This window comes from Loxodonta africana, chromosome 4 (assembly GCF_030014295.1).
Source record: "Loxodonta africana isolate mLoxAfr1 chromosome 4, mLoxAfr1.hap2, whole genome shotgun sequence".
NCBI lineage: Eukaryota > Metazoa > Chordata > Mammalia > Proboscidea > Elephantidae > Loxodonta > Loxodonta africana.
Window position 1 is genome coordinate 179,676,719 of NC_087345.1, and position 20,429 is coordinate 179,697,147.

Here is a 20,429-nt window from a genome sequence, read left to right on the forward strand (position 1 = left end):
TACAATATCAAAAAATTCGAAGCAACCCAGGTGCCCATCAATGGATGAATGGATAAATAAATTATGGTATACTCACAGAATGGAATACTATGCAATAATAAAGACCAATGACAAGTCTGTGAAACATTTCATAACACGGAGAAATCTGGAAGGCATTATGCTGAATGAAATTAGTTGCAAAATGACAAATATTATATGAGACCACTATTAAAAGAACTCAAGAAAATATTTAAACACAGAAGAAAATATTCTTTGATGGTTATGAGGGTGGGGAGTGAGGGAGGAAAAGGGGTATTCACTAATTAGATAGTTGACAAGAACTATTTTAAGTGAAGGTAAAGACAACACACAATACAGGAGAGGTCAGCACAACTTGACTAAACCAAAAGCAAAGAAGTTTCCCGAATACAGCCAAACACTTTGATGTCCAGACTTGGGGCGGAGGCGGGGGGGTGGCTGGGTCTGGGGACCATGGTTTCAGGAGACATGTAGGTCAACTGGTGTAATAAAATGTATTAAGAAAACATTCTGCATCCCACTTTGCCATCTAAGAGGCATCAATTGGTCTCAACCAGCCTGGAGCAAAAGAGAATGAAGACCACCAAAGACACAAGTTAATTATGAGCCCAAAAAGACAGAAAGGGCCACATAAACCAGAGACTACATTAGCCTGAGACCAGAAGAACTAGATGATGTCCAGCTACAATGATATCTTCTGTGACAGGGAGCACAAAAAAGAATCCCTGATGGAGCAGAACAGTGGGATGCAGACCTCAAATTCTCATAAAAAGACCAGACTTGGTTGTCTGACTGAGGTTGGAGAGACCCCAGAGGTCATGGTCCCTGGACCTTCTGTTAGCCTAAGACTGGAACCATTCCCAGAGCCAACTGTTCAGACAGGGATTGGACTGGTTTATAAGACAGAAAATGATACTGGTGAGGAGTGAGTTTCTTGGTTCAAGTAGGCACATGAGAGTATATGGACAGCTCCTGTCTGGAGGCAAAATTAGAAGGCAGACGGGGACAGGAACTGGCTGAATATCACTGGTAATACAGAGTGGAGAGGTGGAGTGGGCTGTCTCATTAGGGGGAGAGTAACCAGGAGTACATAGCAAGGTATCTATAAGTTTTTTGTATGAGAGACTGACTTGATTTATAAGCTTTCACTTAAAGCACAGTAAAAAATAAAATAAAGAAAAAAACAAAATAGCCCTTTCCCCTCTGGGAAGTGCATCTCTTCCCTCACCCGCCTCATCTCTGCTCTGCTCTGGTCCTGGTCAGGCAGCGTTCAGTGGTTACTGTGCCCCCTAGGCTGGAAGTGGGACTCGTGGTGTGCCTGAGTCTGTGTCCTGGTTTTGGGGAGCTTTGGGGATGGCATGAATAAACAAACACACAGGAAAAAACAAACCACTAGCTCTGCTAAGCCAGTAACTCAGGGCAAGCACTGCCTCTTTGCCTGGGCATAGACATAAGGGGTCCACAGGCTTAAAATGCCTTTCACCCATGCCTAGACCTGTGTGGGGCATTCAAGAGCATAGTTCCTCATTAAGCATAGTACAACAGGGCATATACCTGAAGCCTATTTTCAATTGCAACAGCTAAGGCGGAGTGGCAGATTCATGACGTTTGACAACATCCTGCTCATTAAGCAGGGTCCTCACTTACCCACATCAGGGGCCTGAACGCTGGTGGCTCCACCCACTCCACCTAGCCACCCATGACAGGGATCTGAGAATAACTGGTGCCTCCCAGTCCTTACAGCCAGCAGCATTGGGTGCCCAAAATCCAGCTGCAAAACCCACCCACCTACATGCTCTAGGAGACAGGGACATGCCTTCTAATCAGGCCTTCAGGGGCAGCTGTAAGCCCCCTACCTTGCTCAGCACATAACTCCCTACTGCAGACACCTATGCCTGCTCCAATCACCCCCAAGTAGCCATGCCTGTCTGGGACTGTACATGAGAGCCTGCACCACACACTCAGTGGCTAATGTCTTGTAAACCTCGGTTGAGCCCACACAAGAAAAGGAAACAGACTCCTGGGCTCACATACCTAGTAGCAGCTTTAACAACCTGGTGACAGGATGTGAGATCTTCAAAGACATCAATAATCAAAGTAGCTCACATGAGCAGCCTGTTTGGCCATATCAAAACAAGAAGATATGACACGGTAATCAAACATACAATAAATACCTATAATAACTTACTGATGCCTTGGAAACAACAGTCAATATAAAATCTCATAAAGAGGCAGATCACAATGGCCCCAGCAAGTGACCAAAACAAAGAGCCAGGAAACCTCCTGGATGAAGAGAAGATCTTGGAATCACCAGACGTAGAATTAAAAAGATTAATATCCAGAGTTCTTCAGGAGATCAGGAAAGAAATCAGGCAAAACTCAGGCCAAGCCAAGGAACACACAATAGAGGAATTCAGGAAAAAAAAAAAATACAAGAACAGAACAAATTGAACAGGCCGCTAGACTCCAAAGAGAGACAGCAAATAGAAATCCAAGAGATTAACAAGAAAGTTTCAGAATTAGACAACTCAATAGAAAGTCATAGGAGCAGAATTAATGCAATAGAAGTTAGAATTAGTGAGATTGAAGATAAAGCACTTAACACAAATTTATCTGAGGAAAAATCAGATTAAAAAATTTAAAAAATGAAGAAAACTTAAGAATTATGTTGGACTCTATCAAGTGGTGAGTCCAAGATTTGCTGGCAGAAAACTTCCCTGATATCATGAAAGACAAGAAGATATCTATCCAAGAAGCTCATTGAACCCCATGCAGGGCAGATCCCAAAAGAAAGACACAAAGACATGTTATAACCAAACAGCCAAAACCAAAGATAAACAGAGAATTTTAAGAGTGGCTAGGGATAAATGAAAAGTCATCTACAAAGGAGAGTCAGTAAGACTAAACTCTGACTACTCATCAGAAACCATGCAGACAAGAAGGCAATGGGATATCATATATAAACACTTGAAGGAAAAAAAAAAGAAAGAAATGTCAGCCAAGAATTATACATGCAGCAAAACTGTCTCTCAAATATAAGGTGAAATTAGAGCATTTTCAGTTAAATAGAAGGTACAGGAATTTGTAAAACCAAACTAAAATTACAAGAAATACTAGAGGGAGTCATTCATCTAGAGAATCAATAATATTAGATAACAATCCAAGACTAGAACACAGGACAGAGCAACCAGATACCAACCCAGATAGGGAAATCACAACAATAAGTCAAAGCTAAAACACTGAGACTAGGGAAACAGAGATGTCAGTATGTAAAAGACGGCAACATTAAAAAAGAGGGACTAAATAGTGTAGCCACAGAACTCTGATATGATGAGGAAGTTAAGGCAATATGAAGAAATAAAAGACTGGTTTAAACTTGGCAAAACTGAGGTAAATTTTAAGGTAACCACCAAGGAAACTAACAAACTTACCCATCAAAATAAAAAAAGAAGAAAAACATAAAGACTCAGCAAATACAAAATCTACAACAAGGAAAAAGATGAAAAGAAAATACATAAAGAAAAACAACTCAGCACAGAAAATTAAGTGGAACAAAGAAACTGTTCAACACCACACACACACACACACACACACACAACATCAAAACGATGGCACTAAACTCATACCTACCAATGATTACACTGAATCTAAATGGACTAAATACATGAATAAAGAAACAGAGAGTGGCAGAATGGATTAAAAAACACAATCCATCTATACACTGCCTACAAGAGACACACCTTAGACTCAAAGACACAAAAAAAGTAAAACTCAAAGGATGGAAAAAATATATAAAGCAAACAACAATCAAAAAAAGTAGGAGTGGCAATATTAATCTCTGAAGAAATAGGCTTTAAAGCAAAATTCATGACAAAGGATAAAAAAGGACACTATATAATGATTAAATGGTCAGTACACCAGAAGGACACAACCATGATAAATATTTACAAAACCCAATGACAGGGCTCCAAAATACATAAAACAAGCTCTAACAGCATTGAAAACAGAAATAGACAGCTCCACAATAGTAGTAGGAGACTTCAACACACCAGTTTCAGCGAAGGACAGAAAATCTAGAAAGGAGCTGAATAAAGACATGAAAGATCTGAGTGTCAGAATCAACCAACTTGATCTCATAGCCAAGTATATTTTCTTTTCCAGTGCACAAGGAACAGTCTCCAGAATGGACCACATATTAGACAGTAAGGCAAGACTTAACAGAAGTCAAAACATTGTAATATTAGAAAGCATCTTTTCTGACCATAAAGCCATAAAAGCAGGAATAAATAACAGAAAAAGCAAAGCAAAAAAAAAATCAAATATATGGAAACTGAACTGCACCTTGCTCAAAAGCTACTGCTTATAGAAGAATTCAAGGGCTGAAGAATAAAGAAATTCATAGAACTGAATGAGAATGAAAACACATCCTACCAGAATCTTTGGGATGTAGCAAAAACAGTGCTCAAAGGTCAATTTATAGCAATAAATGCACAATCCAAAAAGAAGAAACAGCTAAAATCAAAACATTAACCATACAATTTGAACAAATAGAAATAAGACAGCAAAAAATGTCTTCAGACACAAGAAGAAAGGAAATAATAAAGATTAGAGAAGAAATAAATGAAATATAGAATAGAAAACCAGTTGAAAGAATCAAGAGACTAAAAGCTGTTTCTCTGAAAGAAAAAAAAAAAAGACTGACAAAATTGATAAACCTTTGGTAAAAATGACAAAAGAAAAACAGGAAAGGAAGCAAAAAAACAGGATAAGAAATAAGATGGACAATATTACAACAATCCCAAATGAAATTAAAAGAATCATAACAGAATACTATGAAAAAATGTACTCCAATAAATTTGAAAACTTAGAGGAAATGGTCAAATTTCTAGAAACACACTATCTACCTAAACTAACACAAACAGAGGTAGAACAACTAAATAAACCTATAACAAAAGAAGAGAATGAAGAAAAAAAAAAAAAACACACTCAACAAAATAAAGCCCTGGCCCTGAGGGCTTCACTGGAGAATTCCACAAAACTTTCAGAAAAGAGTTAACACCAGGGCTACTAAAGGTATTTCAGAGCATAAAACAGGATGCAGTACTCCCAAACTCATTCTCCGAAGCCAGCATAACCCTGATTCCAAAATCAGTTAAAGATACCACAAAAAAAGAAAATTATAGACCTATATCCTTCATGAACACAGACACAAAAATCCTCAACAAAATTCTAGCCAATACAATTCAACAACATATCAAAAAAAAAACAACAAAAAAAACTTACCATGACCAAGTGGGATTCAACATTAGAAAAATAAACAACATAATCCATAACATAAATAAAACAAATGATAAGCACATAATCTTATCAACTGTTGCAGAAAGGCATTTGACAAAGTCCAACGCCCATTCATGATAAAAACTCTCAGCAAAATAGGGATACAAGGGAAATTTCTCCACATAAATAAGGGCATTTTTTTTTATAAAGCCACCAGCCAACATCATCCTAAGTGGAGAGAGTCTGAAAGCATTCTCCTTGAGAACAGGAACCAGACAAGGATGCCCTTTATCACCACTCTTTTTTTTAATAATTTTTATTGTGCTTTAAGTGAGTTTACGAATCAAGCCAGTTTCTCACACAAAAACAAATACACACCTTGCTACACACTCCCAATTACTATCCCCCTAATGAGACAGCCCGCTCTCTCCCTTCACTCTCTCTTTTCGCATCCATTTCGCCAGCTTCTAACCCCCTCCACCCTCTCATTTCCCCTCCAGGCAGGAGATGCCAACATAGTCTCAAGTGTCCACCTGATCCAAGAAGCTCACTCCTCACCAGCATCCCTCTCCAACCAATTGTCCAGTCCAATCCATGTCTGAAGAGTTGGCTTCGGGAATGGTTCCTGTCCTGGGGCAACAGAAGGTCTGGGAGCCATGACCACCGTGGTCCCTCTAGTCTCAGTCAGACCATTAAGTCTGGTCTTATGAGAATTTGGGGTCTGCATCCCACTGCTCTCCTGCTCCCTCAGGGGTTCTCTGTTGTGTTCCCTGTCAGGGCAGTCATCGGTGTAGCCAGGCATCATCTAGTTCTTCTGGTCTCAGGCTGATGTAATCTCTGGTTCATATGGCCCTTTCTGTCTCTTGGGCTCGTAATCACCTTGTGTCCTTGGTGTTCTTCATTCTCCTTTGATCCAGATGGGTTGAGACCAATTGATGCATCATAGATGGCTGCTTGCTAGTGTTTAAGATCCCAGAGGCCACTCTTCAAAGTGGGATGCAGAAGGTTTTTTAAATAGATTTTATTATGCTTATTGACTTAGATGCCCCTGAAACCATGGTCCCCAGACCCCCGCCCCTGCTATGCTGGCCTTCGAAGCATTCAGTTTATTCAGGAAACTGCTTTTGGTTTAGTTCAGTTGTGCTGGCCTCGCCTGTATCGTGTGCTGTCTTTCCCTTCACCTAAAGTAGTTCTTATCTACTATCTAATTAGTGAATCCCCCTCATCCACCCTCCCTCCCTCCCCCCTCTCATAACCACAAAAGAATGTTTTCTTCTCAGCTTAAACTACTTCTCAAGTTCTTATAATAGTGGTCTTATGCAATATTTGTCCTTTTGCAACTGACTAATTTCACTCAGCATAATGCTTTCCAGGTTCCTCCACGTTATGAAATGTTTCACAGATTCCTCACTGTTCTTTACCGATGCATACTATTCCATTGTGTGAATGTACCATAATTTATTTAACCGTTCATCTATTGATGGACACCTTGGTTGCTTCCAGCTTTTTGCTATTGTAAACAGAGCTGCAATAAACATGGGTGTGCATATATCTGTTCGTGTAAAGGCTCTTATTTCTCTAGTGTATATTCCGAGGAGTGGGATTTCTGGGTTGTATGGTAGTTCTATTTCTAGCTTTTTAAGAAAATGCCAGATAGATTTCCAAAGTGGTTGTACCATTTACATTCCCACCAGCAGTGTGTAAGTGTTCCAGTCTCTCCACAGCCTCTCCGACATTTCTTATTTTGTATTTTTTGGATTAATGCCAGCCTTGTTGGAGTGAAATGAAATCTCATTGTAGTTTGGATCTGCATTTCTCTAATGGCTAATGATTGTGAACATTTCCTCATATCTGTTTTTTTTTTTGTTGTTGTTAGCTACCTGAATGTCTTCTTTAGTGAGGTGTCTATTCATATCTTTTGCCCATTTTTTAATTGGGTTATTTGTCTTTTTGTAGTTGAGTTTTTGCAGTAGCATGTAGATTTTAGAGATCAGGAGCTGATCAGAAATGTCATAGCTAAAAACTTTTTCCCAGCCTGTAGGTAGTCTTTATACTCTTTTGGAGAAGTCTTTGGATGAGCATAGGTGTTTGATTTTTTGGAGCTCCCACTTATCTAATTTTTCTTCTACATTCTTTATAATGTTTTGTATACTGTTTATGCCATGTATTAGAGCTCCTAATGTTGTCCCTATTTTTTCTTCTATGATCTTTATCATTTTAGATTTTATATTTAGGTCTTTGATCCATTTTGAGTTAGTTTTTGTGCATGGAGTGAGGTATGGGTCTTGTTTCATTTTTTGGCAGATTGATATCCAGTTATGCCAGCACCATTTGTTAAAAAGACTGTCTTTTCCCCCATTTAACTGTTCTGGGGGCTTTGTCAAATATCACCTGCTCATATGTGGATGGATTTATGTCTGGGATCTCAATTCTGTTCCACTGGTCCATGTATCTGTTGTTGTACCAGTACCAGGCTGTTTTGACTACTGTGGCATTATAATAGGTTCTAACATCAGGTAAAGTAAGGCCTCCTGCTTTGTTCTTCTTTTTCAGTAATGCCTTATTTATCTGAGGCCTCTTTCCCTTCCATATGAAGTTGGTGATTTGTTTCTCCATCTCATTAAATAATGTGCTCGGGATTTGGATCAGAATTGCATTAAATGTATAGATTGTTGTTGGTAGAATAGACATTTTTATAATGTTAAGTCTTCCTATCCATGAGCAAGATATGTTCTTCAACTTAGGTAAGTCTCTTTTGGTTTCTTGAAGAAGTGTACTGTAGTTTTCTTTGTATAAGTCTTTTACATCTCTGGTAAGATTTATTCCTAAATATTTTATCTTCTTAGGGGCTACTGTAAATGGCATTGATTTGGTGGTTTCTTCTTCAATGTTCTTTCTCTTGCTGTAGAAGAACCCAACTGATTTTTGTATGTTTATCTTGTATCCTGATTCTCTGCTGAACTCCTCTATTAGTTTCAGTAGTTTTCTGGAGGATTCCTTAGGGTTTTCTGTGTATATGATCATGTCATCTGCAAATAGAAATACTTTTACTTCTTTCTCACCAATCTGGATGCCCTTTATTTCTTTATCTAGCCTAATTGCCCTGGCTAGGACTTCCAGCACAATGTTGAATAAGAATGGTGATAAAGGGCATCCTTGTCTGGTTCCTAATCTCAGTGGGAATGTTTTCAGGCTCCCCCCATTTAGGGTGATGTTGGCTGTTGGCTTTGTATAAAAGCCCTTTATTATGCTGAGGAATTTTCCTTCTATTCCTATTTTGCTGAGAGTTTTTATCATGATTGAGTGTTGAACTTTGTCAAATGCCTTCTCTGCATCAATTGATAAAATCATGTGATTTTTGTCTTTTGTTTTATTTATGTGGTGGTGGATTACATTAATTGTTTTTCTAATGTTGAACCATACCTGCGTACCTGGTATGAGACCCACTTGGTCATGGTGAATTATTTTTTTGATATGGTGTTGAATTGTATTGGCTAGAATTTTGTTGAGGATTTTTGCTTCTACGTTCATGAGGGATGTAGGTCTATAATTTTCTTTTCTTGTGGTGTCTTTACGGGGTTTTGGCATCAGGGATATGGTGGCTTCATAGAATGAGTTTGGTAGTATTCCGTCCTTTTCTGTGCCCTGAAATACCTTTAGTAGTAGTGCTGTTAACTCTTCTCTGAAAGTTTGGTAGAACTCTTTAGTGAAGCCATCCAGACCAGGGCTTTTTTTTTGTTGGGAGTTTTTTGATTACCTTTTCAATCTCTTTTTTTGCTATGGGTCTATTTAGTTGCTCTACTTCTGTGTTAGTTTAGGTAGGTAGTGTGTTTCTAGGAATTCATCCATTTCTTCTAGGTTCTCAAATTTGTTTGAGTATAGTTTTTCATAGTAATCTGATATAATTCTTTTAATTTCAGTTGGGTGTGTTGTAATAGCACCCATCTCATTTCTTATTTGGGTTATTTGCTTTCTCTCCTGTTTTTCTTTTGTCAGTTTGGCCAATGGTTTATCAATTTTGTTGAGTTTTTCAAAAAACCAGCTTTTGGTCTTGTTAATTCTTTCAATTGTTTTTCTGTTTTCTATTTCGTTTAGTTCAGCTCTAATTTTTCTTATTTGTTTTCTTCTGGTGCCTGTGGGTTTCTTTTGTTGCTCTCGTTCTATTTGTTCAAGTTGTAGGGATAATTCTTTGATTTTGGCCCTTCCTTCCTTTTGGATGTGTGCATTTATTGACATAAATTGACCTCTTAGCGCTGCTTTTGCTGTGTCCCAAAGGTTCTGATAGGAAGTATTTTCATTCTCATTGGATTCTCTGAATTTCTTTACTCCATCCTTAATGTCTTCTATAACCCAGTCTTTTCTGAGCAGGGTATTGTTCAGTTTCCAAGTGTTTGATTTCTTTTCCCTGCTTTTTCTGTTATTGATTTCTACTTTTATGGCTTTATGGTCGGAGATGATGCTTTGTAACATTTCAATGTTTTGGATTCTGCTAAGACTTGCTTTATAACCTAATATGTGGTCTCTTCTATAGAGTGTTCCATGTGCACTAGAAAAGAAAGTTTACTTGGTTGCCTTTGGGTGGAGTGTTGTCTATATATCTATGAGGTCAAGTTGGTTGATTGTGGCACTTAGATCTTCTGTGTCCTTATTGAGCTTCTTTGTTAATGTCCTGTCCTTTACCAAAAGTGGCATGTTGAAGTCTCCTACTATTATTGTGGAGCTGTCTGTCTCACTTTTCAATGCTAATAGAGTTTGTTTTATGTATCTTACAGCCCTGTCGTTGGGTGCATAAATATTTAATATGGTTGTATCTTCTTGGTGTCTTGTCTCTTTAAACATTATATAGTGTCCTTCCTTATTCTTTCTGATGGATTTAACTTCAAAGTCTATTTTGTCAGAAATTAATATTGTCACTCCTGATGTTTTTTGATTGTTGTTTGCTTGACATGTTTTTTTTTTCCCATCCTTTGAGTTGTAGTTTGTGTCTCTAAGGTATGTCTCTTGTAGGCAGCATATAGATGGATTTTGTTTTTTAATCCATTCTGCCACTCTCTGTCTCGTTATTGGTGCATTTAGTCCATTTACATTCGGGGTAATTATGGTTTTTTTATGAATTTAGTGCTATCATTTTGATTTCTTTTTTGTGTGTTGACAGTTTCTTTTTCCCACTTCATTTTATGTGCTGAGTAGATTTTCTTTATATATTTATATATTTTCCTCATATTTGTTGTTGTTGATTTTGTTTCTGCTGAGTCTGTATTTTTCCCTAGTATTTTATTTTGATGAGTAGGATAGTTTGTCTCCTTTGTGTTTACCTTATTATTTACCCCATTTTTCTAAATTTAAAACTAACTTTTATTTCATTGTATCGCCGTATCTTCCTTCCATATTGAAGGTGTATGATTACATTTCTTAGTCCCTCTTTCTTACTTTAATGTTGTCTTCTTTTATATAGTAACATCGCCTTTACCCTGTGTTGGGCTTTTTTTTTTTAATCTTGCTTTGTTTTTTTTTTGGATTTCCCTGTCTGGGTTGACTTCTGACTGCTCTGCCCAGTGTTCTAGTCTTGGGTTGATTCCTGATATTATTGATTTTCTAACCAAAGAACTCCCTTCAGTATTTCCTGTAGTTTTGGTTTGGTTTTTATGAATTCCTTCAATTTGTGTTTATCTGGAAATGTCTTAATTTCACCTTCATATTTAAGAGACAGCTTTGCTGGATATATGATTCTTGGCAGGCAATTTTTTTCCTTCAATTTTTTAAATATGTCATCCCATTGCCTTCTTGCCTGCATGGTTTCTGCCAAGTAGTCCGAGCTTATTCTTATTGGCTCTTCTTTGTAGGTGACTTTTCATTTATCCCTTGCTGCTCTTATAATTCTCTCTTTATCTTTGGTTTTGGCAAGCTTGATTGTAATATGTCTCGGTTTATCGCCACCCTTAATCAACATTGTGCTGGAGGTCCTAGCCAGAGCAATAAGGCAAGAAAAAGAAACAAAGAGCTTCCAAATTGGCAAGGAAGAAGTAAAAGTATCCCTATTAGCAGATAATATGATCTTATACACATACTGGAACTAACAGAAGATTTCAGCAAATTATCACCATACAAGATAAATATACAAAAATGAGTTAGATTCCTTTATACCACAAATAAAACTTCAAAGAGGAAATAACCAAGTCAATGCCATTTACAATAGCACCAAGATGATAAAATACTTAGGGATAAATCTAACCAGAGACATAAAAGACCTATACAAAGAAAACTGCAAGACAGTATTATAATAAACCAAAAGAGACCTACATAAGTGGAAAAACACACCTTGTTAATGGATTGGAAGACTGAACATGTGAAAATGTCAGTTCTACCCAAAGAGATTTACAGATACAATGCAAGCCCAATCCAAATTCCAAAGATATGTTTTAAAGAGATGGAGAAATACATCACGAACTTCATATGGAAAGGAAGAGTCCGCAGATAAGTAAAGCATTCTGAAGAAGAACAAAGTGGGAGGCCTCACACTACCTGATTTTAGAACCTATTATACAACCACGATAGTCAAAAGAGCCTTGTACTGGTACAAAAACAGATACGTAGACCAATGGAACAGAATTGAGAATCCAGATAAATTCACCCGCCTATGAACAGCTGATATATAACAAAGGTCCAAAGTCAGTTAAATGGGGAAAAGGTAGTCTCTTTAACAAATGGTACTGGCATAACTGGATATCCATCTGCAAAAAAAAAAAACAAGACCACACCTCATCCCATGTAAAAACACTGAGTCAAAATGGATCAAAGACCTAAATATAAAATCTATAATGACAAGGATCATGCATGAAAAAGTCGGAATGACTCTGTGATCCCTAATACTTGGTGTTAACAGAATACAAACCATAACTAACAATGCACAAACACCAGAAGAAAAACTAGATAACCTGGAGCTCCTAAAAATCAAACACTTTTGCTCATCTAAAGACCTTACCAAAAGAGTAAAAAGACAACCTATAGACTGGGAAAAAAAATTTTGGCTAAGACATATCCCATAAAGGTCTAATCTCTAAAATCTACAAAATGCTGCCATATCTCCAAAACAACAAAAACAAATAACCCAATGAAATAATGGGCAAAGGACATGAACAGATGCTTCACCAAAGAAGACATTCATGCGACTAAGAGGTACATGAGGAAATGCTCATGATGGTTAGCCATTAGAGAAATGCAGATCAAAACTACAATGAGATACCATCTCATCCCAGCAAGGCTAGCACTAATCCAAAAAACACAAGATAATTAATTTTGGAGAGATTGTGAAGAGACTGGAACACTTATGCACTGCTGGTGGGAATGTAAAATGTTACAACCACTTTGAAAATCAATTTGGTGTTTCCTTTAAAAGCTAGAAATATGAGTTCCATGGGATTCAGCAATCTCACTCCTCGGAATATAGCCTAGAGAAATAAGAGCTATCTCAGGAATAGATACATGCACAATCATGTTCATTACAGCACTGTTTACAAGAGTAAAAAGATGGAAACAACCTAGATGCCCATCAACAGGCAAATGGATAAACAAATTATGGTACATACACACAACAGAATACTACGCAATGATAAAGAACTGTGATGACTCCGAGAAACATCTCATAACATGGATGAATCTGGAAGGCATTATGCTCAGTGAAATTAGTTGCAGGAGGACAAATATTGTGTGAGACCACTATTATAAGAACTGTAAAAAAGGTTGAAACACAGAAGAAAACATTTTTTGATGCTTATGATAGTGGGGAGAGATTGAGAGGGGAACTCACTAACTAGTAGACAAGAATCATTTTAGGTGAAGTGAAGGACAACACACAATACAGGGAAAGTCAGCACAATTGAACTAAACCAAAAGCTAAGAAGTTTCCTGAATACAACCAAACACTTCGAGTGACAGAGTAGCAGGGCCTGGGGTCTGGCACCATGGTTTTGGGGGACATGTAGGTCAATTTGCATAACAAAGTTTATTAAGAAAATGTTCTGCATTTGGTGTCTGGTGTTTGGTGTCTTAAAAGCTAACCGGCGACCATCTAAGATGCTTCAATTGGTCCCAACCCACTCAGAGCAAAGGAAAATGAAGAACAACAAAGACACAAGGAAAATATTAGCCCAAGAGACAAAAGGACCACATAAACCAGAGACTCCATCAGCTTGAGACCAAAAGAAACTAGATGGTGCCCAGCTAACACCAATGACTACCATGACAGGGAATACAACAGAGAGTCCCAGATGGAATGGGAGAAAGGTGTGGAGCAGAACTCAAATTCTTGTAAAAAGATCAGACTTAATGGTCTGACTGAGACTGGAGGAACCCATAAAACTATGACCCCAAGATGTCCTTGTTAAGCCAGAACTAAAACTATTCTTGAAGCCCACTCTTCAGACACAGATTAGACTGGACGATAAAACATAAAATAATACTCACGAAGAGCGTGCTTCTTAGTTCAAGCAGATATATGAGAGCAAATGGGTGGCTCCTCTTCAGAGGCAGGATGAGAAGGCAGAAAGGGACAGGAGCTGGTCAGAGGGACATGGGAAACCTGAGGTGGAAAGGCGGAGTGTGCTGTCACATTATAGGGATTGCAACTAGTGTCACATAATAATGTGTGTATCCATTTTTTGTGAGAAATTAACTTCAGCTGTAAACTTTGACGTAAAGCACAATAAAATTTTTTAAAAAAGAGAAAAAAAATTTTACTGTTAACTCCATTTTGGGTCTTTGGCGGAAAGAGTATTTGGAAAGATTGAGCAAATAATAACTGCATTAATTTAGAAATTGTTAAACAGGTTTGCACGACAAAAGGATAGATAATAGTTAATTGGGTAGAGTGCAGAGCCCAGAGAGCTGAGATGACCATGAGGGAGTGAAGGGTCACACACATAAACATGGGAGTTTACGAATAAAACACAGACCAAAACCAAACCCATTGCCATCGAGTCAATTTTGACTCAGAGCGGCCCTATAGGACAGAGTAGAACTGCCCCTTAGTTTCTAAGGAGTGCCTGGTGGATTTGAACTGTCGATCTTTTGGTTAGCAGCCATAGCATTTAACCACTACACCACCAGGGTTTCCAAAACTCGGACAGAGATGTTTAAATGATTGGCTACATGATGTCGCCATTCTTCTAAAACTTTATTAAAGTTGTCATGACTCATGTACTTGGTAACTCGTTGCTGTTAAGTCGATTCCAGCTCAGAGTGACCCTATAGGACAGAGTAGAATTGCCCCTTAGGGTTTCCAGGTGTGTAAATCTTTATGGAAGATTTCTTTCTCCCTCAGAATGTCTGGTGGGTTTAAACCATTGACCTTTCATTTAGCAGATGGGTGTTTAACCACTGCACCACTAGAGGGTGTGTCCCTTATCACAGACATCATCATCAAGAAAGAGGACGACTGCAGCAGGTAAGATGTAAGTGAGATTGAAAAATTAAGCAGGAACAAACGTTAGAGTGAGAGAGGCCAGGAGAACTAAAGACCCTGGCAATTACCAAAATTGCTGGTAGGATGCCAGGCCTCCAGAACGGAACACCTTGGGGAGAAGGCTTGACACGATTTTATTTAAATCTCAAAGAACTGGGTGATTCTAAATGACATCCAGCTAAATTTTAAAATAATAAAAAGTAGATTAAGAAGAAAACTGGGTCATATAAGATTTCTTTCAAACTAAAAGCAAAGTTTACAATTTTTTCTGCTGGCTTTTACGTGTGGATTTTTAAAGTTACTGTGGCTTTCAGTGGCTGACTATTATTACTCTGTTACTTTTAAACCACACAACTTGTTGATGGAATTGCCTTTGAGTATTTGGTATTAATCAACAGAAGATAGTAAATAATCTAAAGCATTATAATGAAAGTTTTCCAGGGACTTTTAAATTATGAAAGAGAAACAAGTTGGAAACAAAGCATAACAAACCTATGAATACACCCACATACCCACATGCATGCATAAATATATGGAACAAGTTATTTTACTGGTGTTCTTTTACAAATCTCTCTCTCTCTGGTTGTCTCTCTTTCTTTATGTTGTTGTTGTTAGGCGCTGTCAAGTCAGTTGCAACTCACAGAGGCTATATAGGACAGAGTAGAACTGCCTCACGGTGTTTCCAATGAGCGGCTGGTGGATTTGAACTGCTGGCTTTTTGATTGGCAGCCAGAGCTCTTAACCACTGAGCCATGAAGGTTCCCTCTTTCTGTGTAGACATTTATAAGATGACTTATTTCAGGACTTGGTCTTAATGTCATCGGATCAGGACAATGCTTTGCATTTTATAAATACTTTTTTGGTGAGAGACATCTCATTCTGCAAATTTTTTTTTTTTTGGTTTGTTTTTTTTACCATAAGTAATGACGGAGAAAAAGTTAGAAATATAAGCTTTAAGGGCAAAAGGTTTAAAAAGACATGAATTCAAATTCTGATTCCACCACTTACTAACTTGGTGGCCTTGGGCTGGCTATTTAATTTTTTGAACCTCATTCCCTCGTGGTAATGGTTTGACTGTTGACTTTGGATTGTCTACTGGCTCAACACTTGCTGCTTTAAATTTTCCCGCTTAGTGTTCTCTAGTTAGAACATCAAGTTAACCTGATGGAGAAGAGTATCTAGGCTCATGAAATGGGATCATCTACTTCAAAGAACTCAGACATTAATATTGCACGTGTTTGTAGTCTGAAAGAGAATACAATTATAGAATTACAGGATTTTTATATTGGAAGGAACTTCAAATAATTTCTTGAACACCCCCTCTTCCCAGCCACTACTGTGGCTGAAGAAACTAAGCCCAAGAAAGAGAAATACGTTTTTCAAAGTCATGCACTAATAACAGCTGTGGTAGAGTTGAACAAGAACTCAGGTCCCTTGGTAGCCATTCCCGGGCTTATGCCTTTTAAAATAGAGAATACGGGCTGGGTTTGTCAGTATTACAAAAGCCTTTTCTGGTTTATTAAAAAAAAAAAAAAAAAGATACAAGGGAAGTTAATTTTACACAATCAGCCAAGTAAAAATCTGAAACTATAATTCTCGATAGAATCTCTGTGGTTTCCATGGTAATGGAAAGTTGAGAGTTTTCAAATAGAGCAATCTTGCACAAGAAATGGATTTGGTGATTTTTCAGACATCTCATAAGTGGTTAATCAGGCCAGATCCATCTTAACATTACTGGGAGCTGAATGTCAGAGATAAAAGCAAGCTCCATTTCAGTTCAATCCAATGTAGGGTACACTTCGCACTTACCACGTGCTTGGCTCTGCTCAAAGGAGCATGATAATACCGTATATGAGAAAGACATGGCCTCAATCTTCTAAAAGCTTATAGTCTACTAGAAGGATGTTATTATTAAACACCTTTTCATTTGATGTATTTACTTACGTAATAGTTTGAACAATAGATTCATAGGTATAATAACATATGTCTAGGAGTCCATAGACATCTCACAGGCTGAATTGCAAACGAGCAACCCTGAGACAGAACAATAACAACAGCCAAACACACTCATGTTTTTCTATTATGCAGCCAGCAAATACTTCATTGCATGGAGATAAGAGTCCTGTTCGTTGTTGAAGTTGAGTGAGATCCACAGAATTTATTATACTTTTTTTTTAATTAACTAATAAGCACAATAAATGGGGCCAGTGGTTCAGTGGTAGAATTCTTGCTCTCTGTGCCGGAGACCCTGATTCCATTCCCACGAACGCATCCCATGCACAGCTACCACTCATCTGTCAGTGGAAGTTGGCGTTCCTCTGGGATGCCAAACAGATTTCAGCAGAGCTTCCAGGCTAAGACAAACTAGGAACAAAGGCTTGTCTATCTACTTCTGAAAATCAGCCAAAGAAAACCTTATGGATTCCAACAGTCCACTCTGATCTGCAACCTATCATGTGGATGGCACAGGACTGGGCAGTGTTTTGCTCTGTTGTGCCTGGGGTTGCCGTGAGGCAGGGGCAAACTCAACAGCAGCTACCAACACAACAACAAACACAATAAAGATGATAAAAAATGTATCAGTTAGCTTCAAATAACAAAACATACTCTAACCTAAAATGTCAGACAAAAAGCCAAACCCGTTGCCACTGAGATGATTCTGACTAATAGAACAGGCCCCACAGGGTTTCCAGGGAGAGGCTGGGAATTCAAACTGCTAACCTTTTGGTTAGCAACCAAATGCTTAACCTCTATACAACCAGGGCCCAAAACTGATAAAGGGAATATATTAGATGGGTACTGGGTGGTTCCCCGAATTAAAGGAAAAGCTGAGCACCTGTCATTGGGAATGTTTGAACCAGAGCAACTGAGGGGCATCTCAGAATTATAATTAAACAATTACAGTATTCAGAACTCCAGGCGCAAGACAATCTCTCTTGACTCCTCTGTGAGCTGGGGACAGGGTTTTTCTACTGTCCTTATAGAAGGTTTGTCAGATGTAGCAACTGAAAACCACAGGAGATATTTGAGACATACTTATACTAAAAAAAAAAAAAAAAGTATTTGTTGTTTATACAAATTCAAATTTATTGTTGTTGCTGTTGTTAGGTGCTGTCTTTGTCGTATTGGCTCTGACTTATAGTGACCCTACGTACAACAGAACAAAGCACTGCCTGGTCCTGCTCTATCCGCACAATCATTGCTATGCTAAGGTCCATTGTTGCAGCCACTATGTCAATCCACCTCACTGAGGAGCTTCCTCTTTTTTGTTGGCCCTCACATTACTAAGCAGGGTGTCCTTCTCCAGGGCCTGGTCCCTCCTGATAACATGTCCAAAGTATGTGAGACAAAGTCTTGACAGCCTGCTTCTAAGGAGCATTCCGGCTGTACTTCTTCCAAGAAAGATTTGTTCCTTCTTCTGGCAGTCCATAATTCAAACCATAATTCAAAAGCATCAATTCTTTTTCATTCTTCCTTATTCATTGTCCAGCTTTTGCGTGCACATAAGACAGTTGAAAATATCATGGCTTGGGTCATGGGCACCTTAGTCCTCAAATTGACATGTTTGCTTTTCAACACTTCAAAGAGGCCTTTTGCAGCAGATTTTTCTGATATAATAAGTCCTTTGATTTCTAGATGGCTGTTTCCATGGACATTGATTGTGAATTCAAATAAAATGAAATCCTTGACAACTTCAACCTTTTCCCATTTATCATGATATTGCTTAATGGTCTTGTTGTGAGGATTTTTGTTTTCTTTATGTTGAGGTGTAATCCATACTGAAGGCTGTGGTCTTTGATCTTCATCAGTAAGTGCTTCAGGTCCTCTTCACTTTCAGCAAGCTCCATCTTCATATCACAGGTTGATAATGAGTCTTCCTCCAATCCTGATGACACATTCTTTTTCATATAGTCCAGCTTTCAGGATTATTGGTCAGTATACGGATTGAATAAGTACGATGAAAGGATACAACACTGATGCACTTTTCCGGATTTTAAACCACTTGGTATCCCCTTGTTCTGTTAGAATGACTGCCTCTTGGTCTGTGCACAGGTTCCTCGGGAGCATGTTCTGGAAACCCCATTCTTCACAATGCTATCCACAATTTGTTATGATCCACCCAATTAAATAGTCAATAAAACACAGGTAAACGTGTTTCTGGTATTCTGTGCTTTCAGCCAAGATCCATCTGACATCAGTAATGATATCCCTCGTTCCACATCCTCTTCTGAATCCAGCTTGAATTTCTGCTAATTCCCTGTCAATGTACTGCTGAAACCGCTTTTGAATGATCTTCAGCAAAATTTTACTTGCATGTGATATTGTTTGATAATTTCTGCATTTTGTTACATCACTTTTCTTCAGAATGGACACAAATATGGATCTCTTTTTTTCTTCCAGTATTTCGACTAGGCAGCTGTCTTCCAAATTTCTTGGCAGAGATGAGTAAGCACCTCCAGTACTGCATCTATTTGTGGAAACGTCTCAGTTGGTATTGCATCAATCACTTCCTAGAGCATTGTTTTTCACCAATGCCTTCAGTGCAGCTTGGGCTTCTTCCTAAAGTATCATTGGGTCTTGATCCTATGCTACCTCCTGAAACGGTTGAAAGTCGGCCAATTCTTTTTGGTACGATGACTCTGTAGTCCTTCTGTTTTCTTGTGATGTTTCTTGCATCATTCAATATTTTGCCCATAGAAACCTTCAATATTGCAACTTGGGGCTTATATTTTTTCTTCAGTTCTTTCAGATTGAGAAATGCTGAGCATGTTCTTCCCTTTTGGTTTTCTACTTCCAGGTCTTTGCACATTTCATTAGAATACTTTGTCGTCTTGAGCTGCCCTTTGAAACCATCTATGCAGTTCTTTTACTTCATTTTTTCCTTTCTCTTTAGCTACTTTACCTTCAAGAAGAAGTTCCAGAGTCTCCTCTGACATGCATTTTGGTATTTTCTTTCTTTCCTGTCTTTTTTTTTCTTATACAAAAATTTATACTCATAGTGTTATGCGACACTAGCTGCAATCCTTATAATGTGACAGCACACTCGCTTTCCAATCCAGGTTTCCCGTGTCTCTCCAATCAGCTCCTGTCCCTTTTTGCCTTCTCATCATGCCTATGGACAGGAGCCAAACATTCGGTCTCACATATCTGCTCGAACCAAGAAGCATACTCTTCACGAGTATTGTTTTATGTTTTATAGTCAGTCTAATCTGTGTCTGAAGAGTGGGCTTCAGGAATGGTTTTAGTTTGGGGCTAATGGAGCATCTGGGGGCCATGGTATAGAGGTTTCCTCCAGTCTTAGTCATACCACTAAGTCTGGTCTTTTTATATGAATTTGAGTTCTGCACCACACTTTTCTCCTGCTCCATCGGAGACTCTCTGTTGTGTTCCCTGTCAGGGTAGTCATTGGTGGTAGCTAGGCACCATCTAATTCTTTTGGTCTCAGGCCGATGGATTCTCTGGTTTATGTGGCCCTTTTGTCTCTTGGGCTAATGTTTTCCTTGTGTCTTTGGTGTTCTTCATTTTCCTTTGCTCCAAGTGTGTTGGGATCAATTGATGCATCTTAGATGGCCGCTCACAAGTTTTAGGACCCAGATGCCACCAACCAAAAGGGGATCAGAACATTTTCTTAATAAACTTGGCTAGGCCAGTTGACCTAGATGTCCCCTGAAAC